This window comes from Erithacus rubecula, assembly GCF_903797595.1.
Source record: "Erithacus rubecula genome assembly, chromosome: 8".
Taxonomy (NCBI): Eukaryota; Metazoa; Chordata; class Aves; order Passeriformes; family Muscicapidae; genus Erithacus; species Erithacus rubecula.
The window spans coordinates 29022789-29045680 of NC_136659.1; positions in this window are offsets into that span (position 1 = coordinate 29022789).

The window sequence follows — 22892 nt, forward strand, 5'->3', positions numbered from 1 at the left end:
ATTGCATGAAATAAGTGGAAATGCACAAGTAAAGGGACAGAAATTAAAACTTCCACTGAGGTTAATGAAATTATTCTGATTAATATAATTATAAGCTTTCAAATGCTTCAGCAGGCCATCAGTCAGTATAGTCTCCATCCTCACTAACCTAGGACTATCCAGCTGCTGGAGCAGGTGCTTCTGCTGCAATAGCTCCTGTTATCTTCAGGTATTCATTTAAAAAATCTGTACGTGAAGAGAAAGATTTTCTTTATGTGTTTGAGCTACGTGACACAAAGTTAAGTTTTTTATGTTAACGGGAGTCTGACCTGTTCTTAAATGCTATTTCTTTAATTGAAATCCACTGCATTGCATTTTTAATCAGGATGTTCATGAGTGTGGTGTTGTTTAGTTCTCTTGTATCTGACAGGTTAGACCAAAATCTGGGGTTTGGAAATTACAGAGGAAGGTAAAGGAATAAGAGCCAATGATGGTTGAAAACCATTTTTGTTTGTGTGAGTATTAAACATGGAGAATTATTAAAGAGGCTTTATTCTGGCAAGGTTTATGGTCTGTAAATCAAATTTGGGAAAAATTTCTCAGAAAGAAGAGAAGAATGTAGCTTTTCTCTCTAATTTGTGCAGAATCAGCTTCCAGCCACCTGGAGTTAAGATGGTAGATATGGTTACATCTCTGGTATGTGACAGGATGTTTGAGGAAAAGGGAGTGTATTTGAAACCCCAAAACGAGACAGAAAATAAAGACAGACTGGAAGATCAGGACTGAATTATTAAGTGACATGAATGCAAAAAACAACACTTTTGGGAGATTTAGATCAAAATAAGATTTGGACTCTGCACAGTTTTAAATTGCATTATTGGCCTTTTCCCCAGAAAATAACCCAGAAAAACCTCACTTAGTTTGCCAAAACTCTGGGATGATTATCTACATGAAAGCAAAGTCTGCTCAAAAGAGAGAGAAGACTTCTTACAAGAGAATAAGCTGCTTCCTTCAGAATTAGGCCTTTGATTTATTTTTCCTCTCTCACATAGCCACAGTAAAACCACTTCAGTTCCTGGCCAAATATAGGAGAGATAAAAGCAGGTCCCAGACCAACATTTCCACTACCAGGTGAGGTAAATCTGATTCTTAAGTCTAGTTTCCGATCTGAATTACCCTGAAATGAAGCTGGTAAATGACAAGGCAGGGATTTTGCAGCTCTGCTGTTTACTTCATTGCAGCCACACTGCCTGCACAGACCTTTGCATTAGCTGCAAACACAAGCTTCAAGTGACCCCTGTGCCAGAGACATGGTGAAGGGACACTGTGTTTTGAAGCTGCTGGACAGAGCATTAAGCATGTATACATATACATATACATATAATTTATTCCTGGAGCACCAAGACTCAAACACTTACTCTTGTCCTTTAACAGATTCTCATGTTTGCCCTGAGTCCTGTGCTGCTCCAGTGGGACTGAAACCCACACACAGACCCAGCAGTTCAATGGTGGTGTTGATGTATCTCTGCTGCACTCCAATGCCAGTTTGCCATCCCCACCCTTTTTACCATGATTTCTTTGGGAAGGAGGCAGTGGAGGAAGCCCTGCAGGTGTCATGAGCTGCAAGACACCTAAGATGATGCACTGTGTATCATTCCATGTCACCACAAACAAGGTAGAGAAAAGCAGGGTTCAGCACACACGTGCAGACACAAAATATCCTCTCTCTGCTTCACAAATTCATGTAGATCAAACTTCAACCGGGAAGGGCTGAGCCCCAGGGTCTCTGGAAACACCTGAGAGGGTGATAGGTGCCAGGGTGCATTCAAGGATCACCTGCTTGGAGACTGAATGGGACAATGCCCCCTCTGCCTCTCACCAGCATGCTCTCAGTCATGACTCTGCAATGCACAGCTCAAATGTTTTTCAACAACTGGGACATGAATGGAAAAAAAAATTAATTGACTTCAAAAGTCCTTGAATCTGGGTCATAGTATGCAACTGAACTTTGGACAGTAAAATCCTTAGGGCAGGAACATCAAGTTTTATTAAACTGACAATCACTTAAACCTCCACTCAGAGCTTTACAGAAATGATCAGTGTGAGGATCTGAGCCTGAATTAAATATGTAACATAGCCAAAACTTGGTCATATTAACACATCCCAGGCATCACAGCTCTGCCTGATCACAAAAACACCCCAAGCCACTATAGGAGGGAAAAGATCTTGCAGGGTTACACAGAGGACAATAAAACTGGTCAGATCTTCCCCACTCTTGCCTTTGCCCTGCTGAGAAGGGGTTCAGGGGAGCATCTCTGAAGTGCAGAAGGGAAAATGGACCTGGAAGATGATGGAACAGAGCCACCCTCTGTGCCAGCTCTTGGCAATCAGGGATAGCACAGTTTTCTTGTGTAGCTGTCTTGCTTACAGAGGTGTGCCTTTTATCAGAGGTTGAATTGTGAGCATTCCAAACCCACCCTCTATCAGGTTGACCTGGAGAACCAAACAGAACACTGACAACAGTGGTCCTGACACCATCCCAGCAGGAAAAATGAGAATTGTCTTGCTGAGCCTATGTACCTTGCAAATTTGTCATGCACAATATGAGTTGCTTAAATTTTAATTTAAATTATTACATTTAAAGTGTAAAATAGTTGTTAATTTACCTACTATTCTAATATTTTCAATTTAGGAAATTACATATAAATCTAAAAGAAGGCGCTCTGATAAAATCAGCTTTGATACTGATCCATAGATTTAAAGCTATAAAGTGTTTGTTGGCCAAGGAGAAATCATTATTCCAGCCAAGACTCAATAAATTTCTATGTTTTAGTTCCTAAAATATTTTCCTGGAATTTATGGCATCATTGGAACTTATTCCTTACATTTTTTAAACACATAACTGTATTATTTTGCCAGTAATTTTATGTTTTGCACTAAATCACTGGGTTGTGAATGTTCCCATTCTTTTTAGACTTTGGCTTTTGTAAATCAAATTAATCACAATTTAGAAGTACATAAACTTGATAGGACATTTTTATAACTTTGTTGAGCATTTCAAACTGGGTGTACACAAAACCCATTAAAATAAGAAAATATCTTGAATCAATATTATTTGAGTTCATTTATCAGCAGTATAGAATAAATTATGGTTTCTAGAATCTGATTTAGGCCACTCTGTAGCTCCAGTGACACCCACAAATCATGTACACACATACAGATTTCCTTATATCTCCCCAGTCTCCTCTGCAAAGAAATCTGTTTCCTTTCTGTCCACTCAGTCTTCTCAATTCTCATTCTTTCTGCACTCTGAGCCTTTGTTTTCTAATAAAACAACACACTCCACTGCTTACAAGAGCATCAAGAATTAAGAAGTCTGTGTACTCCTTTGGTGTTGCCCTAGAATTATCTTTCCATACAAGATATAACTTTCTCTTTCTCTACCTTCTGCAGCTGTAAAATGCCAAATGTCTGCAACCAAAGAGAGGCAGAGATTTATTAACCTGCCTAAGCCAGACTTTGAGAACTGCAGAGGAAATTTCTGCCGAGCAGATGCTGCACAGAAGGCATTTGCAACACCTAAAATTAACTTAACTTTCCTTTTTAAGGGACTGAGCAGCCTGTAGGATCTAGTGCAGCTCCCAGTTCTGCTGCTGATGTTATATCAGTGACAGCTCTTGCTTATCCTCAATGGCAGAATTTCAGTGCATTCACCACACACAGCAATTGCAGCCATCAGGAGGAATAGCAGGTAACAGCTTAGAGAGGGACTTGTTTTAAACACAGAGTGCAAGTTCCATCAGGCAAAACAGCTGCCAGAGAGGTGCTGCAGATGCTGTCCACAAAAATGGACTCATGAACTGTAGTTGTCTGCTCTGATCTCCTCTCATTTCTAGCAATTGTCTATTTTTGATCCTTGTAAAACTCACACAAACACACTCTGATGAAGTTCACAAGTGCCCTGAAATTCCTTGCCCTTTTTGATGAGCAGCTGATTTGTCAGCATGTGTTGCACAGAGCTTCTGCTGTCCCAAGAAACATTATGATCCAAAGTTAATTTGATGACTGGACTATAAAAACTGAAAAGAAGGATTTGTGTAGGATACACTGAGAGACTTATGACAAGGACAACACAGCAGCAGCTGGAGTGATAAAACTTTTACTGAAAGATTGTTTAAAGGAAGAAAACAATTCAAGTAATTTACCTGACAAGAAAAAATGTGGTTTACAGCTACACATTGCAGTGATCTGCTTTCAAGTTAAAACCCAGATAAAACAGTGAAAAATAAGTATATATTCAATGTATAATTTATATAAAATATATATAAATGCACAAATACATAAATATATGGTTTCTACTGAGATATTTATATATGAATAATTATATGACTTTTTATTCAGACCATTTAGGGAAATAAGTCAGAATGGTAGTTCCAGAGTGAGAGTCTTACACTGAGCCTATCACACAGGATCATGGAAAACCTGTCAGGCTTGGAATGCCATGTCTGAGGTGAGGTCCCAGGCAGGCCTGTTCCCTTGGGGGCAGGTCCCAGAAGAGAGCAGGACACCTGGTAGCAATAGCACATGCAGAATCAGGACCAGCAAGAGCTGTGAGCTTTTGTTAAACCTGACAGTTTAACCTACTGCTGAAAAAGGAATTTATGGACTTCTAGCCTTGATTTAAATCACTGATTTATTGCTTTCATTCTATCTTGAACGTTCCCCAGTGAAAGTCTTTTGCATTAACAACTCCACTTTTCTTAGCTGAGTATCTTGGTGGAGATTCCCTATGTGAAGCATTAACATGGCTCTTTATGCAAAACCCATTTTTTTGCCAGTGATTTACAGTCACATAAGTAATTTCCAACACAGCAGGGTAAAATTTTTCAGAAAAAATAATATATACATCAGGAATGTAATGTTGTGACCATGCATATAAATACTTGAAAATTCAGATCAAATTCAGCAAATAATTGGAAAACAACAAAGTGGAATAGACAAATAATGGCTAAATATTTTACTCAAATATTTGATAAATGAAACTTTTGATCTGCTGATGTCATATTAGTGCCTTATCTCATGGGATTAGCTACTTTAGTAAAGAAATATTTTAATGATATTTTAAGAATAAAATCAAATTAATGAAGTTGTTTATATTAAAGCTGTTGAGGTCAAAAAATCATCTTAAGCAATTCTATGAAAGAAAGAATTTTTAAAAGACTGCTGGGAGTGATTGTGGACCATGATCCTCTCACTCAACTATTTTGGTTTGGTGATTTAGTAGGAGGTGGGGATAGGAAGAGGCCTTTTACCCATCTCATTATTTCTCCACACCTCCTCTTGGTACTGAATCATGAAACCAAGAATTAGCAACTGTCACAATTGACACTGGCACAGAAGTTCACTGGAAAAGTGTGTGAAGATCTCATCTAAGGTACACATTGAATCAGATTTAAAAACCCAACAACACAGCATTAAGGTTTAAACTAAAGTTTTGTCCTCATACAAGTAGTACCATTTATTTCAGCTACCCACAATATGTTAGAAAAATTATTGCATTGTGAGATTGCATATAAACGATGTGCAATATCTGGAATGAGGTGCAGGAAATTTCAGGGACATTCATTTTATCACTGCTTCATAGGATGCCCCAAGAAGAGACATGAGTGGAAACCTGAGAGCAGATAGGTGCATGAAAAATGGACCTGTTTCCCTTCCTGTTCAGAAATCCTGGAGCACTGGTTCCTCACTGCCACAACTGCTCCTGACTAATAGCAGTAAGCAAAAGAGATACTGAATGAGAAGAACTATTTTTAGTGGCTGAGTATTATCAGAGTTACAGATGTTTTGTCTAGTGTGGAAAGACTCAATCCTAAGAAATTTCTTTTTCTCACACCTAGAAGTGAGATGTCTCATGCCTGCAACACAGCTATTAGCACACATTTGGATATCCTGCCTGCATTCTTCTTAGAATTTTACACAACCAACTTACTCACTGTTTTTTGAAATTCATGAAAGCACAAATGAAAAAGGGGCAAACAAAAATGCAACAAATACTAGGGAAAAAATCTAACATCAAACACTGTGCAAAGCCAGAAGGACTTTATGACATTTGAAAAAATCAAGGCACCAGAAATGTGTCCATATGTAATCCTGCAGTCCATGCTGTTTGTGGTTTACCAAACTATCAGCAACTATCAGCAACACACAAACAAGAGGGGAATCCTAATTTCTTCACAACATCACACACTAACTCCTTACAGTCTTAAAACAGACTATAAATGTGATCTTGCACTCTTTCTCTGCATTAGGAGCTTTTAACCCAGCATAGGTGGTATTGGGAATATACTCCAAAGGATTGGCCATCCCCTTTGCAGTCCTTCAGTTTACCCACTACTGAAACTCATTCCATCACCAAAACCCCCATAAATCTAATTACCAATGTGCAGACTCTACTCAGCTAAGAAGGCAGGTATGTCTGGCAGAAGAATGATAACTGTGAAGAGAGAGAAATAAACTTTATCCAAGCGACTGACAATGATTTGTCAAGCTTACCCAAGCCTTGCACTCACTCAGTGGTAGGAAGCAGCTAGACAGATCTTAGACTGAATCCAGCCTTTATTCTGCTCTTAGGTTATCCAATATGTTATACCTTGAAAACAACGCTTATGTAAGTGAAGTTACAGAGGACTCATATTTCATATGTAGAGAAACAGCTGCTTTTTTAATTTAAAAAAACTAAATTAAATCATAACTTAAAAGCTATGTTCCGTCATCTGTAGAACATGCCAAATCATATGCCTGAAATATAAAACTGATGCTGAAATTCTGGTAATATTTAACATGTTCTTTATGAAGAAAACATTCTTCTTGAGCTCGGAAACTGACTGAACAATAGCAGCTTTAGGACCTCCAAAGCCGAAGGCGCACAGAGGTTATGAGAATGTGTCTGCCCAAAACTACAAATCAAAAGAGTAACAACAATACCATATGTTACAGAACATAAAGTATCCTTCACAAACACTATAAAACCCCCACATATCTCTGCCTCGAGAGTCCCACTGGCCAGTGGAAGGTTGTGTTTCATTATGCTATCATCATATAAGAACAATTTTTCTCCATTTTTAATGGCATGCCGAAAACCTAGTGGTACCACTGAATGACCTTAGGAGGGGTAAGATTAAGTAGTAGTGACAGAAGATTGTCTTTGGCCTAGTACTTTTTAAAAATGCAGAAGCTGATTTCATAGAGAATTACTCCAGCTGTCTTTAAACTGCAGCCAAAAATGGTCTTTATTCATGTTATTTTGGGGATTTTTTTGTTTGAGATTTTTGGTTTGGTTTTTTGAGTGGTTTGTTTTTATTTTTGTTTGGGTTTTTTTTAGTTTTAGGTTTTGTTTTCCTTCTTTCTATTTTGTTGTTTTTTTTGTTTTGTTGTGGTTTTTGTTTGTTTGTTTAGTTTATTTTTAATTTGGGGAAGGTGTATGGATTCGCCTACCTCCATAAGATTCTTTTTTTATTGGAGTACTTCACAAAAAAGTACTGTGAATAGTAAGTAAGTAGTAAGTAAGTAGTAAGTAAGTAGTAAGGTGTTACAAAATGCAAAGAAACGGACACAAGATGAGCATAGAGACCCTGCACCCAAACAGGGAGGGAGCAAATCAGTGATCCTCCTTGTTCCATCTGCACAGGAGATACAAACCCTGTCACTGGGGGAAGAGCAGTAGGGGAGAAAGGCAGCTTCACCTACATCTCACTTCAGCAGCAGGAAGTTTGCCCTGGAGTGCCACCATTTCTTTTGATAAGAGATTATTTCTTCTCTTGCTTGCACGAGAGAGGGATGCCTTCAAACATCTGCAGGGCACAGATGTGCTGGAGCTGGCCTGGTTCTGTTCCAGTAAAGGCACAGGGGTCTTGGTCAACCTTTCAGCACAGACTCCTGCAGCAATGGGACCTTTATGAAACCCTGAACTAAAAGCAGTGAAGACATTCCTACAGTCCATTTAGGATCCCTCTAAAATCAAAGGATTAAGCTTAACATAAGTCCCAGGAGGAAACACAAAGAGGCACAGAGGAGGTCAAGCTTTGAGCTGTAACGTGTCTGTCCCTGGGGTAAAGCGTGCACACATGCAGCTCTTTGCTGAAGGTCACCTCTCTTCTGAGAAATAACAGCATCTTTAGATTCACCAAACAAACATGAAGCATAAACTTTATCAATAGCTCCCCCCCAGTTTTAGGAAATATCTGGAATACTCTTAAACAGCTTTTAACTAGAAGATAATGAATAACAAAACCGTCAGCCTCTCTTTCCTATATTGATTTCAGGGAGATTTTCTTTACTCTATTAAAATTGCCTTTTCAGATTCCCAGCAGAAACATTCAATCTTGCTCAGCAGAACTTAATCACAGCCTTTGTCTGGTTTACATGGAAGCTTGGGTAGACATTTTCAATATGGTTATGGAAAGAGAAAATCCCAGATTGCCTGCACAAACACCCCAGTTACACACTAGCTTATAACTACATGAAAAAAACAAAAAAACCCAGAGAACTCTTCTCATATCTTCCAGGACAAGTAAGGTTAGAAGAGGTATTTATAGATATTCTCTGTACTGAACTCTTACATCTGATCTTGGATTTAGCAATCTAGAAAACTACAATTTTGAGCAATAAGCAGTAATTAAAGGTGTTATAAGTGTTGTGGGTGCTAGAGAGGAAAGCTTTGGTGTACCCATTTGGAGATGCTTTAGATCTGGCGGGTGGGTTTCTGTTCAGGTTTCCCTGCATAACTGAAGATCTGAAAGGAAATTTCTGTAAAGTTCAGCCAAGCCCAGCACTCCTCATACCCAGAGCACAACCACTGAACAACATCCCCTTTCTTTGCCTCGTGCCACATGAACAGACTTATCCACAGACAGTGCTGAGGAGAGACAGTGACAAGAAATCCTTCCAGGCTGGGACTTAAATCCTTGAATTTCTGATTGAGCTGCAGATTACTGTGGCCATATGCTGCCTTTCCACACCAGGTGGAATACACTTTATCAGATCTGCCACTGCCAAGACAGCTATCATTTTACACTTTGAAAAGATTTATACCCCAATTGTCTTCTTTCTGTCAGACAGAGGGCTTGCCTGTGTGGGAAATTTGCTGTGCAGTAAGCCAAGCCACATGCTTTTCCACAGTAATGCTCTGAATGTAGACTGCTAGGGAAGAGTATTGTTACGTGGGTGGGTTTTTTGAGGCACTCAGAGAGAATATATGGTTGGAAACTGGTGTAGAGAAATTATGTAAAATTCATAGTCTCCCATACCACAGGATGACTTTCTCTGGTGAAAATGGGTGTAAACATTAAACTAGCTGAGAGAAAAAAACAGTTAAGATCCAGCCTCCCTCTTTACTGCTCTTCCCCTCTCCTTGTGAAGGTTCTAGAGCTTTTTTAAGTGTAACTCCTTCGCAAGTCTGGCAGACTGTGGTTTATTATTGTGGCCTGTAGTCAGACAAAGCAACAAAAAGGTATTTCAGCATCAACCGAGCTGAAGCCCTTTGGGCCTGCAAGCAAAAAAGAGAAAGTCCAAAAACTCTGACAGGGCTTTTCCATTGGAAGGAAGCAATTCCACCACAATAATGGGCTCACTCATTCCTGCCACATGGGTATCATATAAACATAAATGATGCAAATAATGTCATACTTGGGAGAGACTCTGCGTAGAGTGAAGGAGCTGGGCTGGACGCACGATGGCCGCTCAGGGCTGTGAGGGCTGTGAGGGCTGTGAGGGGCAGTGAGGGTTTTGAGTGTTTGAAGAGCTGTGAGGGGCCGTGAGGGGCAGTGAGGGCTCAGGCCATGGCAGCCCTGCTGGACCACACTGTCATTATGCTGTGGGCTCTCTGCAAGCCTGGCTGGACAGCTGCTGATTTTAACTTCTCCTGCTTCTTCTAATTTTAAAGCGCCCTCTTCCTTGCATGCTGACAGCTGAGCAGTATTTATCCCTTTCACAGAGTGATTCCCTCATCCCACAGCTTCCCTCTGGAGTTGTCTCTGTAATTCTACCCAAGGCTGTTTGCTTTCTTGCTCAGACCTTGCAGAGCAAGAAGCATCCCAGGACAGGCTGTGCAGCTTTCGTGAGGGGAGCATGGTGGAGTCTCTGCTCCAAGCAGGATGACACGAAGTGCCACAGCCAGACCCAGGGCCAAGGCGGCCCCAGCAGATCCATCACCCAGAGCAATAGCACAGCTCTGCCATGTCATGGCCAGACAAGCCCTTGGGAAGCATCTTCTTGTGCTTGCAGCTGAAAAGTGGGTAGTTCTTCAGAAAAAAAATCCTATCCCTCACTCCAGTTAACTGCATAAAGAAAAGCAAGGGCCAGGATGGGCAGATTTATCAAGTGCACTCACATCCATTCAGTTCCAGTAAGAGGTAATTCTGAGTGTTCACTGGAAGTATTGCACTATCACATTTATGGCAGTGCCACATATGGAGAGGACAAGGTGTTGCTGTGCCAGGTACTGTACATTATTATTATTTGTACTAGCACTGTGCCAGGAGCCAGGTGCTGTGCAACATAAACCAAAAAGTAATTCTCTTCTGCAGACAGGTTACAGAATAATAGCAAAGGTGACCATCCCTGACCTGGACAGCTTAGTCTAGATCAGGACAAAAGAGAACACACATCAGACAGCAGGGTTAAATAAAATATTTGTTTTCTTCACAGATAGGGTTTTTGTCTATCTGGAGTCAGAATTGCAACACTTGGAGAAAGACTGAAGGAAAGAACAGACACCTTTATCACGCTGTGTTTGTCCAAGGTCCTTTTTGAAACATATTATCAGAGACATCAAACTGCTGAAGAGAAAACTGCTTGGAAGTTGTGAAATTTTAGTCTAGAAATGACCACGAGACACAGAAGAATTAGGCACACAGATTTTACTAAATGTTTCATTTGCAAACACTTTTGCAAATCACTGCCTTGCTCACATGCTGAAGAAACAATTCTAAATATCTCTTCAAGCCCAGTAGTTTTTTCTTCTGCAGGTGAAGACTGAAGAATACATCCCTGAGCAGAGAGGTTCTCACTGTACTGGTATGTGAGGTCAGACCTCAGCACTGCCTGGTAGCTTCTCTGTGGAAATGGACTTTTAAATCCTTTAAAGAAAAGGGATTTTTCATGTTAAACTCATAGCTCTTATTTGTGGCCTGAAAGTTAGTGGGGGAAAAAAAGAAATCCAAACCAACATACTAAGTTTAGAGCTCTGTTTTTATGTCAAAGCTGTAGTTTTTCAGGTTCTTACACCAGTACTTATATTCCTCACCACCTGCTGCAGCCAAGTGAGATCTAAATTTTAAAAAGAGCAAAACAAGAAAAAAAGGCAAATATTCACATTTTTTATGGAGAGAATGTTGCTGTGACACAGCATAGTACTTCAGTCATGGGTGGAAAGCTAATCTGGGATAAATGGCATCAGGAAACCAAATTTGCTTCTTCAGGGACACCATCAAGTTGGTAGACCTGGCTAAATGGAAGAGATGACACAGGAGAAAAAATTAAAGATTTGGCTTGATCTTTTTCCTTTTTCTTGGGTATGTAAATTTCAGATTTTAAAGGTTGAAATTATAGTGGAGTTTCAAGAAAATAAGCAACTAAGTGTAGGATGGATTGCAACATGATTTATACATTCTTTGTCATAAAGAGTTTCTGCCTCCTTCACAACTAGAAGACAACATCGAAAGTATCTAAGATAATTTCGTCAAAACTTTGGACCTTACAGGTAAATTATATTCTTTACATTGTGGTTAGAAGATCCTTTAAGGCTTCCTTTTCCAGAATGAGAGTCTTCATGACACAGGTTTTCAAAGGAATACTGCAGCAAAGAAAAAACATCCTCTTTTTCTTTTTTTTTTATTATAGAAAGAATGCCAGAAGTTTTATCCAAAAAAGATTCCCTAAATAATAAAATATGCATAAAACATCAACATTTGTTTCAATTTTTCAGACCATGTTGCACCATATTAACCAGGAAATCTGAGTAAAAACCAGCAGAAATGCTTGTAAAGACCTTTATAAATATCTGTTCAGCATGCCTTCTTTTTGATTTGGCTGAATGCAAAAGAGAAGTTTGAGAAATTTGAGGTTAGGGCAAACACACCCTAGGAAAATCTGTTCAAAGCCCATTTCGGATGCCCCTGGGTTTTGCATGTCCCTCCCCCAGCTCCCTTCATCTTGGTGCTCATTGTCATGTATCTCAACCCCACACACAGGGTCTGAACCAATGAACTGCAGTGGCACCATTGTCCCCATAAGGTGACAGATCACAGTCCTAGCCTTTTACCTGCCTAATCCTTTCTCACAGAGGGATGCCCCTAATTCTAATTAACTGAGTGCCTTTGGGTCCCTAATCTATGCAAAATCCTTTTCAAAAATTGTACTGATAAAAGTGCCAGGGAAGTATGTATGTGCCAAGATCCTGTATGGAAAACAGAGGAATTTTCTTAGCCAGACATAGTCTTTGTCAGTGTTTCTTGGCACCTGTGAATCTTGCACTTTTAGTATAGGTCATTTAAGCAGCAAAAAAAAGGAAAAAATTGGAGCACAAGGGATAGTATTTAAAAGACAGGCTCTCCTGGACAAGTGTTCAGGTATTATCACTTGACACAGTGTTATCAAAGTTGAGATACCAAAGTACATCCCTCCAGGGCTGGGAATCCTGGCTGGGCAGCATCAGGTATTGTCAACACCCAGCTGTAACCTGGCTGGAGTTAGTTCTGTGTGCCAATGCCACTCCTATGACAGTCCCATGCTCCCTGAAGGAGATCCTTCAGAGGCTTCAGAAGCTGTATTTTAGGAAAATTAACTAGCTAGCCAAATTTATTTATTTTTTAAAATGCATTTTACAGCTCCTGGAGCTAGATCTTGACATGTTTACTCGTGGGATCATGCCCTACAAGAAGTTCCACATAAAGCGCTGTTCCTGGTAAACAATAGATACAAGAATGTGGCTGGGAATGAAACATGTGAAGCAACTTCTATTTCCTGGTGGATTTCATAATTGGTGAAAATAACATTAACAAAATACAGCTCCTCCCTCCTCCAGTGGTTCTTCGTCTGCTTGCTGAATATTGTGGGTTTACCAAGCCCTCTGCAAGCTGAATGAGAGCCCTGGCCTCTTGAGAGTCTCCCAAATCAACAAAATGCCTCCTCCTAATTCTTTCTCTGTTAGAATTTGTTTTGCATGGAATTTATTTGCCCGTTTTGCATGAGCTGTTTGGCTGTAATCTCAGCAGCATGCAGCCTTGCCAGATTTCAGAAAGATGAGTAAACTTCTGAATCTGATAGCGACTTCAACAGAATACCAAAAAGGGGCTTCTTTGTTCTCCGTAAACAGACTATTTACTTTGATCTGGCAAAATGAATTAATGAAAGGAAATGACACCTTCCAATTTTGCGTGTTCAGGAGAAAGAGAAGTGGGCTTAATTTGGTTTGTCTTTTTTTTTTTTTTTTTTCTCTCTTCCTTTTTCTAAGGATGGAGTAGGATAAGGGGCATCCTTTCGAGAGTACAGCGCTCTCAGAAACAGACAGATCTTTTCTCTGCTAAAAAGTCTCCTCAAAACACTGTAAGGTCCATGTATATGCAAGCAGTTCAGAGTTATTACAAATCTAAAATAGGAAGCTATTCACTTGATCTTTTGGTTCAATCCTATTAGGACCCCCCTGGAGCTCTAAATGGATACCAGCCTGTCACAGGCCTGTTGCTGTGACGACCCAGTCTTTACAGAACAAGAAAAAGAAATGATAGTGATTGGCAGACCTTCCTTGCCCTAGTATGTAACACAAAGGGAGACAAAATGAAGAGGAAGTCAGACTGTTATTATAGGTTTGATGCTTCTTAACCTTACAGCACCTTACACCTGGTAAGTGTCACCCTGCAAACTTAAACCCTCAGCAGAGCACTGTTACATTTCAGTATCAGATGGGAAGAGCCAAGTCAGGCATTAATTTATCCATCCTCTTGTTTCAGCTGATTGAAATGCAAACAGCATTTGAGCAAAACAGCATTAGCAGAGAATAAATAAACACAGAGGGCCAAGCCCTGCTCACCTGGCCCTCTGCAGTGATTTTAGGGGTATAAAACATGTAGGTCGAGCAGGATTCAGCCCAGAGCATAAATGAATGAGTGGCCAGCAAAGCAAGGACTGCAAGAGGGAACTGTCTGCAGCCCCTATTCACCCTGCATGAGACAGGAAAGAATTTGATAAATTCTACCATATGGTGCCATACTGTATCTTGCTAGCTATAAATAATAGTCTTTCTGTTTCTGGTTTTCTTTAGCTTTCCTTGGTAGCTGTGACAGATTTTCAGCAATGGGTATAAAAAAAGTGCAAAATGCAGTTTCTCCACCTTTGTATTATTTTTAACAAGATTAAATAAAAAAGACTTAAAAAGATCCAGACAAAAGGGATAAAACAGGACACTTTCCATTAGCATACCAACATGAAAATCCAGATGAAGTCATCATGATGTTAGAATACTGTACATTTAATTGTTGCTATCAAGAGCTGTCAATAAAAATCATTGCTTAAGAGTGACAGATATACACCTGCATCCACACTGCTGGAGTTGTATCTCTATTTTATGCATGTTTTTCCTAAACTTAATTATAATTTTTTTTACTATCACATAATAATCTTGAAAAAATCCCAGGAGTCAAATACTTTTCTCAGCACCACAGAGAAAGTTCATGTTAAGAGTTTACATTGTCCTTCCTTTTCAGGTTCTCTTAAAAGCAATGAAGTTTTTACACAGAAACTTTCAAACAGCATTTCTGACATTTGTGGCACAACCTTATCTTTCAGAGTGTCACTAAACAAATGTTTGCATGAATAGTCAGATGAAATCCAATAAACCATGATCCTTAATGATGGTATAAAAGTTTGCTGCATTAGCATGCTTGAAAAATGACATTCTCTAAAGATAATAAAGGCAGGTTAAATTAGCAAGAACAGAAAATCTGGCTATATTTTGAAAAGGCATTTTAATACTCTAAGTCAGAGTTCAAAACATTCATTCTCTTGAATAAGCGAAGCTGGTCTTTTAAAGGTTTGTAGAAAAGCACTTACTCTTAAAAGCAGATTGAAAACAATAGCCCAGACTCTTGGCTGACATGGACCAACGTAGCTTCACTGACTGCAGTGAACTCACTCTGATACAAAGCAACAGAGATTCTGATACAACATTCTAAAACTTTTTCTGACCTCAAATTTAAAATGTTATTGAGTCTTTTGGATAATGTTTTGGGTGTTTACATTTACAGCTGTTGACAATTCTTCCTCCCTAAGCCCTCACTTCCCAACTCCAAAGCAAAATGCAAAATAAATAGGTATATGTGTTCTTATGAAGGTAGGGATTAAAAAGTCTGTCTAATATTTCTCAGAATTTTTCAAAGCAAGGAATTCAGCACAAAATTTAATCCTATAGTTTCTTTAATTTTTATACAATTTTATTTCCCCCATACCTTGAAAAAGGTTGTTTAATAACATGTTAAATGGAGATATGCCTCTAACAACATATATACACACTGCCTGAAGAACTCTGCACTCATAAAAACAACAGAAGCTTCTGTACCTGGAACATATGAAACATTTACCTGAAAAAATATGTGTTGGCCAGAACAGGAAAAAGGTTAAAGCTGTCAAAAATAAATTATAATAAGACTATATTTCATTTTGTCTTGGAGAAACTATGGAATATACTCCTTTTTGTATACTGGCAATCTAAACTATCCCACAGCAGACTTTGTTAATCACTGCTAATTGAGAAGTTAAATGAATGCTTCTTTTACAGACCCTTGCTCTTCTTAAAAAAAAAAACAAAATAAAAAAAAAAAAAGCAAAACAAAACCAAACCAAAACAAAAAAAAAAACCAAGATAGAGCTTTTGGGAACAATCAACTGAGTCTATTTTTTTATTTTCTGATAAGCTGAATTCATGTCTATATATTTTTTTTTTCCACAATGAAGAATGAGTTTTCATATGGCAGCTTTTTAATCACATACCAAGGTTTTTTAAATGAAATAAATACTTTAGTTTGTCTTAAATTAACCTCTTTCTTTTGCTAATGTTCTGGGAATCCAGCAATTAAGCCATTTTTTTCCACAAAGAAAAATTATTAGTTTTGCTATTACCACCAAAAGCATATAATATATTTTTTAAATCCATATTACTAATGTGCAATATTCTTAAGGAGAAAGGGGAAATGTTTGGCACTTCCCATTTTAAATAAGAGATAACTTATAATACAATTTTATTACATGTATTTAAATTATTTTTTTGAAGTTCGTACACATGGATTTTATGGTTTATGAAAGCCTATTTATTTTTACCCTTGTTAATTTATTTTCAGTATCATTTAATGAAAAAGTTTTAAAATTAAAGAAGGAATTGGGCAAGATGGAAAAAGCAAGCACAAGGAATCTAAAATGGGATCACATTTTGCATTCTGCACAGCAAGAACCGCTTGTCCTGTAAATATATTGACTTTAGGAGTCATTTGGTGATACCTTTATTTTATTGCCATTATTGCGGCGTGACAGCAGCAGTGTAAAGTTCCCCTGCATTTGCTTCCTTTCGCACAGTTCGCACTGCCAGCCTAGAATACCAACCTAAACACCAGTCAGAGAGGGTGGTGAGGAAACCTTTGGTGTTTTTTGGTGTGTTTCCGCAAGCCCAGGGCAAGCGGAGCGGCTCCGGCAGGGGAAGGTTCGTCCGCGCCCGCGGGATGCGCAGGGGCTGGGCACCACCTCCTGGTGCGCTGCGGAACAGCCGCAGCCCGGCTCCAACCCGCTCCAGCATGCTCCAGCCCGCTCCAACCCGCTCCAGCATGCTCCAGCCCGGCTCCAGCCCGGCTCCAGCCCGCTCCAGCCCGGCTCCAGCCCGCTCCAGCCCGGTCCAGCCCGGCTCCAGCCCGGCTCCAACCCGGCTCCAACCCGGCTCCAACCCGGCTCCAGCCCGGCTCCAGCCCGCTCCAGCCCGGCTCCAGCATGCTCCAGCCCGGCTCCAGCCCGCTCCAGCCCGCTCCAGCCCGGCTCCAACCCGCTCCAGCATGCTCCAGCCCGCTCCAACCCGCTCCAGCATGCTCCAGCCCGGCTCCAGCCCGGCTCCAGCCCGCTCCAGCCCGCTCCAGCCCGGCTCCAGCCCGTTCCAACCCGCTCCAGCATGCTCCAGCCCGGCTCCAGCCCGGCTCCAGCCCGCTCCAGCCCGCTCCAGCCCGGCTCCAGCCCGTTCCAACCCGCTCCAGCCCGGCTCCAGCCCGGCTCCAACCCGGCTCCAACCCGGCTCCAGCCCGCTCCAGCCCGCTCCAGCCCGGCTCCAGCCCGGCTCCAGCCCGCTCCAGCCCGGCTCCAGCCCGCTCCAGCCCGCTCCAGCCCGGCTACAGCCCGGCTCCAACCCGCTCCAGCATGCTCCAGCCCGGCTCCAACCCGGCTCCAGCCCGGCTCCAGCCCCGCTCCAGCCCGGCTCCAGCCCGCTCCAGCCCGGCTCCAGCCCGGCTCCAGCCCGGCTCCAGCCCGTTCCAGCCCGGCTCCAGCCCTCCTCATCCTGCCTTCCTCGCCTTTCACCGCTTTTTATTTACTCGGTTTCTTTTCCATCTTCCCTTTAAAACTTACGGGTCAGTAGTGCCAGAATCCCTTATGCTGCCCTGATGTCCCCAGACCCCTAAAACACAGGCATGAAGCAGAGGGGTTTTGCATCCCCTCTTGCTGCCCATCTCCAAGAGCACCTTTGTGGGTAATGCCTGCACTTTACACAGGTCCCACTCTGGGAAGCATGCTGACCCTGGAGAGATGGAAACCCCAAAAACCTGCAAGGAAAGGTACACTCTGGACTGACAGTGCTGGTGGCAGTGCCACTGGATGTCACGATCATTTGCATGGGGCCTTTGTCACAGCTCTGTCCCCTCAGCCATCACTCTCAAGATTTCATGAACCTGGTCAGAATATTCTGGAGAAAGCCTCAAGGATCAGATCTGAGGGCTTTCAAAAATGAAGAGAAATATTCCTGAGGGTCCCAGCAAGCCCAGAGCTCAGAAACTCCCAGGGTAAGACCACTCTTGGAACAGATTAGTCCTACTACCTCCCATACTCATTAAACAGCATTCTAGATAGGTTTGTGGGGTCTCTGACACAGAGAAGGGATTAAACAGAGCAAAAGGAAAAAATGCAAAATCCCAGAGCTCCTGAACTGGATCCTTGTCTCTTGCATTGGCAGAGCCACTGTGTGATGGGGATTTGGCCCCAAAAGTGTAGTAAACAGTTTAGAGCAAAACAAAAGAGCTAATAAAGGGGTTTCATCATCTGCTTGGCTTTGCAATCCCAGCTTTAAACAAAACAAGACACTACCACTATAATACCAGAAAAATAAATGCTTTTCTTTCTTAGGTTCATAAAACACTCATTACCCATAATTAATCATAATGACATGCTGTATTCAGGCCTCTAGCTAGGTTCTGGCTGGAAGCTTAAAGAATTGGCTTCTCACAGCTTCCAGTGCTTTACCCAGTGTGTTCTTCAGGATGATTATCCAAAAATTGATTATCCAAAATAGAAATCTCTTGGTTTCCTTTGTTTTTGTTGTGTTGAAAAACCTATTACTTAGTTGTTAAGTCTCTGCATTTTCTACTTCCCTGAACAACTGGCTATTTAACACCACTGAAATTAATGGGCTTGCACTACAGTGAAGGTAACCCAGCAAATACAAAGTCATTAAAAGCTTAACCAAAGACTGACCAAAACTTTGCCTGATTCTCACTTTGGAGAAGTGGACTTTGGGCCCCTACTGAAATTGTTAATAAATTCTGTATGTCTTAATACTGTCTGCTGACAACAGACCCCAGGACCTAATATATGATATTGATTGTAATGCAACCTCTCCTTGTCAAAACAGCAGTTGATACTATTTCTAAATATGATTCTAAGATTTAAGGAAAATAACCCACAACATAAACAGTTTAATAATAAATTTTCAAGATATATTATAAAAAAATACAAAAAATCTTTGACTCTAAATGTAAGAGTGCAAAGAGAAAGCAAATGTTGTTGTATATCCATCACCCCAGCCAACTGTGACACTGAAACTAAGAGTACAATTCTGCTGGAGAGGTTTTCTTCACTCTCACATCACTTACAGGGAACTGTGATAACAGCAGGTTGGTGCTTGACCAAGGTCTATTTAGCCAGCAGTTTTCTACTCATTTCAACATACAGGTCTAAACAGACCAACCCCAGGAGACACCATACCTGTAGGCTTCCCCCATCCCATGCAGGATATCAGCTCAGTAACAGGAGAACACCTACTGGCTTTTGGAGTAATCCCTACTTCCTTCCCCTCCTTTCTACCTCACAAAGCGTGGATACCTTGCTCATGCCAGCAGCTCCTTTCCCCTCATCTGCCTAGCCAGTCTGGCCAAGACAAGTTTTGGGTGTTCTGGACATGAATCAGATTATTTTCCTAAACCCAGGGAACAGAACAGACAACAGATGCTCACATCCTAAAGCATTTTACTTCCTTTTTAGACAAATGTGACTATAGAGTGTGTTCAGTGTTGCAGAAGTAACCACTCCTGCCTGCTCCTCAAGAGGGCATTTTCACAGCACAAACAGGGGACCTCCTGACACACTTCAGAAAATGGGTTTGCTTCGGCAAAGGCAGCAAACCTGCACCAGCATTCCCGAGTCTGAGAGGGCACCATCCTGTGATTTCCTCATAGAGATGGTCCTCAGAGTTTAATTCTTACAGTTTTTCATGAGTGTGCAAAGGCTGTGTGAAGAATTATGGGTTTGGTTTAGAAATCTAAAACAGGCTTAAAATCAAAACTCCAAAGGAAAACTCTCAATAAAAATTTGTGGGCCAGACTGCTCCACTTCTGCTGGGCTTAGTGCAGTGGTAAGGCTGTCACTTGTGGATCCCTAACACATCCCCAAGGGCTACTCCAGCTTTCACCAGATGGCAGTGGTGCCTCAGGGACTATCCATCAGATGAGGTTAACAGCAGGCTCTCCTCCCCCCTCCTGGCACACCTACCAAATGGGGGCTTTGGGGAGCAAACCTTCTCTATCCTGTTCAAGATTCCCCCATTTCTTACTGCATCTGCAGAAGGATGTTGGAGAAAATCTCTAAACATCTGAACAATGAGAACAACACTAAAAAGTAGGTGGTCCTGGCAGTTCATGTAGCTACATCTACAGATTTCTGTGAAACCCCATCGATTTCTTCTGTTACTAAATTTAAAAGGACACTTTTTTTTTTATAAATACAAAACAAAGCCAGATGGAATCAGAGCTTACAGATTTGGTTGTGCCACAAGCCCTGTGTTTGAGCTAAGTCATCTAACCTTTCCATTTTTCAGTCTGAATGATGAACACATAATCCTCTTTCAAATAATATATGATGGGTTTTAATTCAGTTGTCATCTGCAAAGTGCTCATAGTGAAGAATATCATGGAAATATCTATCTAAATGTTTGTATAGGTGTACAGTTCTGAAGCATAGGCAATATTTATATTTATGACTGTGGAAGTTTCCAGCAGAAGATTTCCATCCACCTCTCCCAGTCTTTCCATGGCTCCTGTCACACTCCACACTTATTCATAAACTCTTATTTTGGTTACAATTTTTACCCTGACATTTCTCCTATATAGAGAAGTCATTTTCCTGGTTTGATTCTCACTTTTCCCCATTGGTTGGAGTTTGGGACAGATTTTTCAGGACATGTAGGGAAACCCTAGAGAAAATTACCAATAAGTGCATGAATTCTGCCAGAAATTAGAGTCCAGCTGGGGAGTGCAATCCAGCTCAATTGTCACAGAGAAGGATGGCTTGGGAAATAGTACCTCAACAAAAACACAGAGGGACACACATTTTCCTAAGGAAGTTGCCTCTCACCACCTAGTGGACCAAGAGATCAGGCAGGTGTCATACAAACCCTGATCTGGTCAAATGATCTACATGTGAATATCTATTGAAGATAGAAGTGTGTTTAACAGTGCACATACAGGCTGTGTGTGCACCCAGCAGAAGCACACGTGTGATCTGCCACAAGTCTGCTTTGAACTACTGCCCTGGGAAAAGCTGAGACATTTCCATGCCTGCATAAAACAATTGTACTGTTAAGAGAAATGATGGCTCTAATTTCTGGCTTCTCTAAGGGGCAGAAGGTGGGCAGGGAATTGCCTGTGGCATGTGGGCTGAAACCTGGTACCACCAGAACCCTCCTGAGATGTGAGAAACAATGTATTATCCTCTGTGATGTGAAATATGTTCTGAGGCACAGGAGAAGTCTTGTCTGTTGCAGGGAGGCACAAAAAAAAGGAAAGGACTGGCCTGTAGTGGCTGTGTATTTATGCTGAATTTATATCCTTGCAATGCTGAGTTTTGAGCCACAGCTCCATCCCCACCTCGCCACAACCCTGCAGCTGTGCAGATGTACAAGCTGAACTGCACGAGCAAGGAAGAGACACATTTTTAATAAGTTGTTCTGACATTTCTACGCTATGGCATTTGTATTTATTACAGCAGACCATCACTGTGCACATTGCAAATCAATACAGTGAATGTGAAGGCGTTCGTAGCACTCAGAGTCTTGTCCATTACTGTACTACCCAGTTGTTTACAGTCAGTAATGAGGCACTTGCAGGCCTCACTCAAACATGGCTTTCATTCCCCAGCATGATCAAATGCCAGCGTGCTGTACAATGCCTCCTTTGTGGATCAGGTACACACTGATTTAGCCTCGGATAACACCACGGTAGTCAAAGGGCTGTAGCTCACTCACATCATCAGGTAAAGATAAAATAAGTCCAGATCTCAGAACCACTCAATTTCCAGAATTAGGGAACTTTTGGCTCTGATCCCTTTCTATCCGGAAGAAAATTTTAAAGAGAAAGTGAACACAAGGAGAAGGGGGTGTGCAGACAGGAAAAATATGCAATTTTAGCCATGCATTGGCAGCTTCCATATTACAAGTCATGAGCACAGTTCAAAAACCCATTTCACAGCTTCTTTGGCCAAAACAAAGCCTGAGCAAACATCTGTATTTCATTTTCTAGTATTAAAGACTGAATCTGCACCAGACAAACTGCAGAGACATTCACTGATTCTCTTTGCCATGTCCCTTGTCCTTTCACGTGTCCTAGGTGTGGGCTGTTGAGTGTCCATTTAGCAAATATTCTGGAAATCTGCACTTCATCTCTATGGAAATAAGTAAATATTAAATTGAGAATGGATATTATTATTATTATTATTATTATTAATAATAATAATAATAATAATACAGCAGAAATATTAATCTTGTGAAAGGATTTGTTGACTACAAGCAGAATAATCCATTTTGTGTTTCCAGGAAGGAGGAGACACATTCTGAATATGACTTTTTGTTCTCCTCTCACCAGCAAGACAAAGGGTCTGTAGCAGGTAGGATGTTTGAGCAGCTACAATCTGGTGTTGCACTGGGAAACTCAGAGCCCAAAGAGCTGGTTTGCTTGCAGACAAGAGAGGTTTCAATGAGATGCCATGAGCTGCGCTGACTTACTTAAAACAGTGCTTTGCCCTTCTCTCAAGTGTTTTCAATGACGATATTAAAAGTAAAAACTGAAACTCCTGGTAGGGAAGAAGAATCTCCCACCTCTGCTTACCACCTTCAAATCTCACATTTGTTCCTCTTTACTATTTTTTAAATTTTTTTTTTACAGTCTTTCTTCTTTTTTTTTTTTTTCCAGTCTCTTTTCCTGCCAAGGATTTCCCTTTGCACATCTCCCTTAGCTCATTTCTGTCACACCCAGCTGTTCCAGTGGCCCTTCCCTATTGGACATTTCTCTACTCCCAGCCCTTCGTTATCTCCCTGCAGCAGCAGGTTCATTATCCTGCTGTGCCTA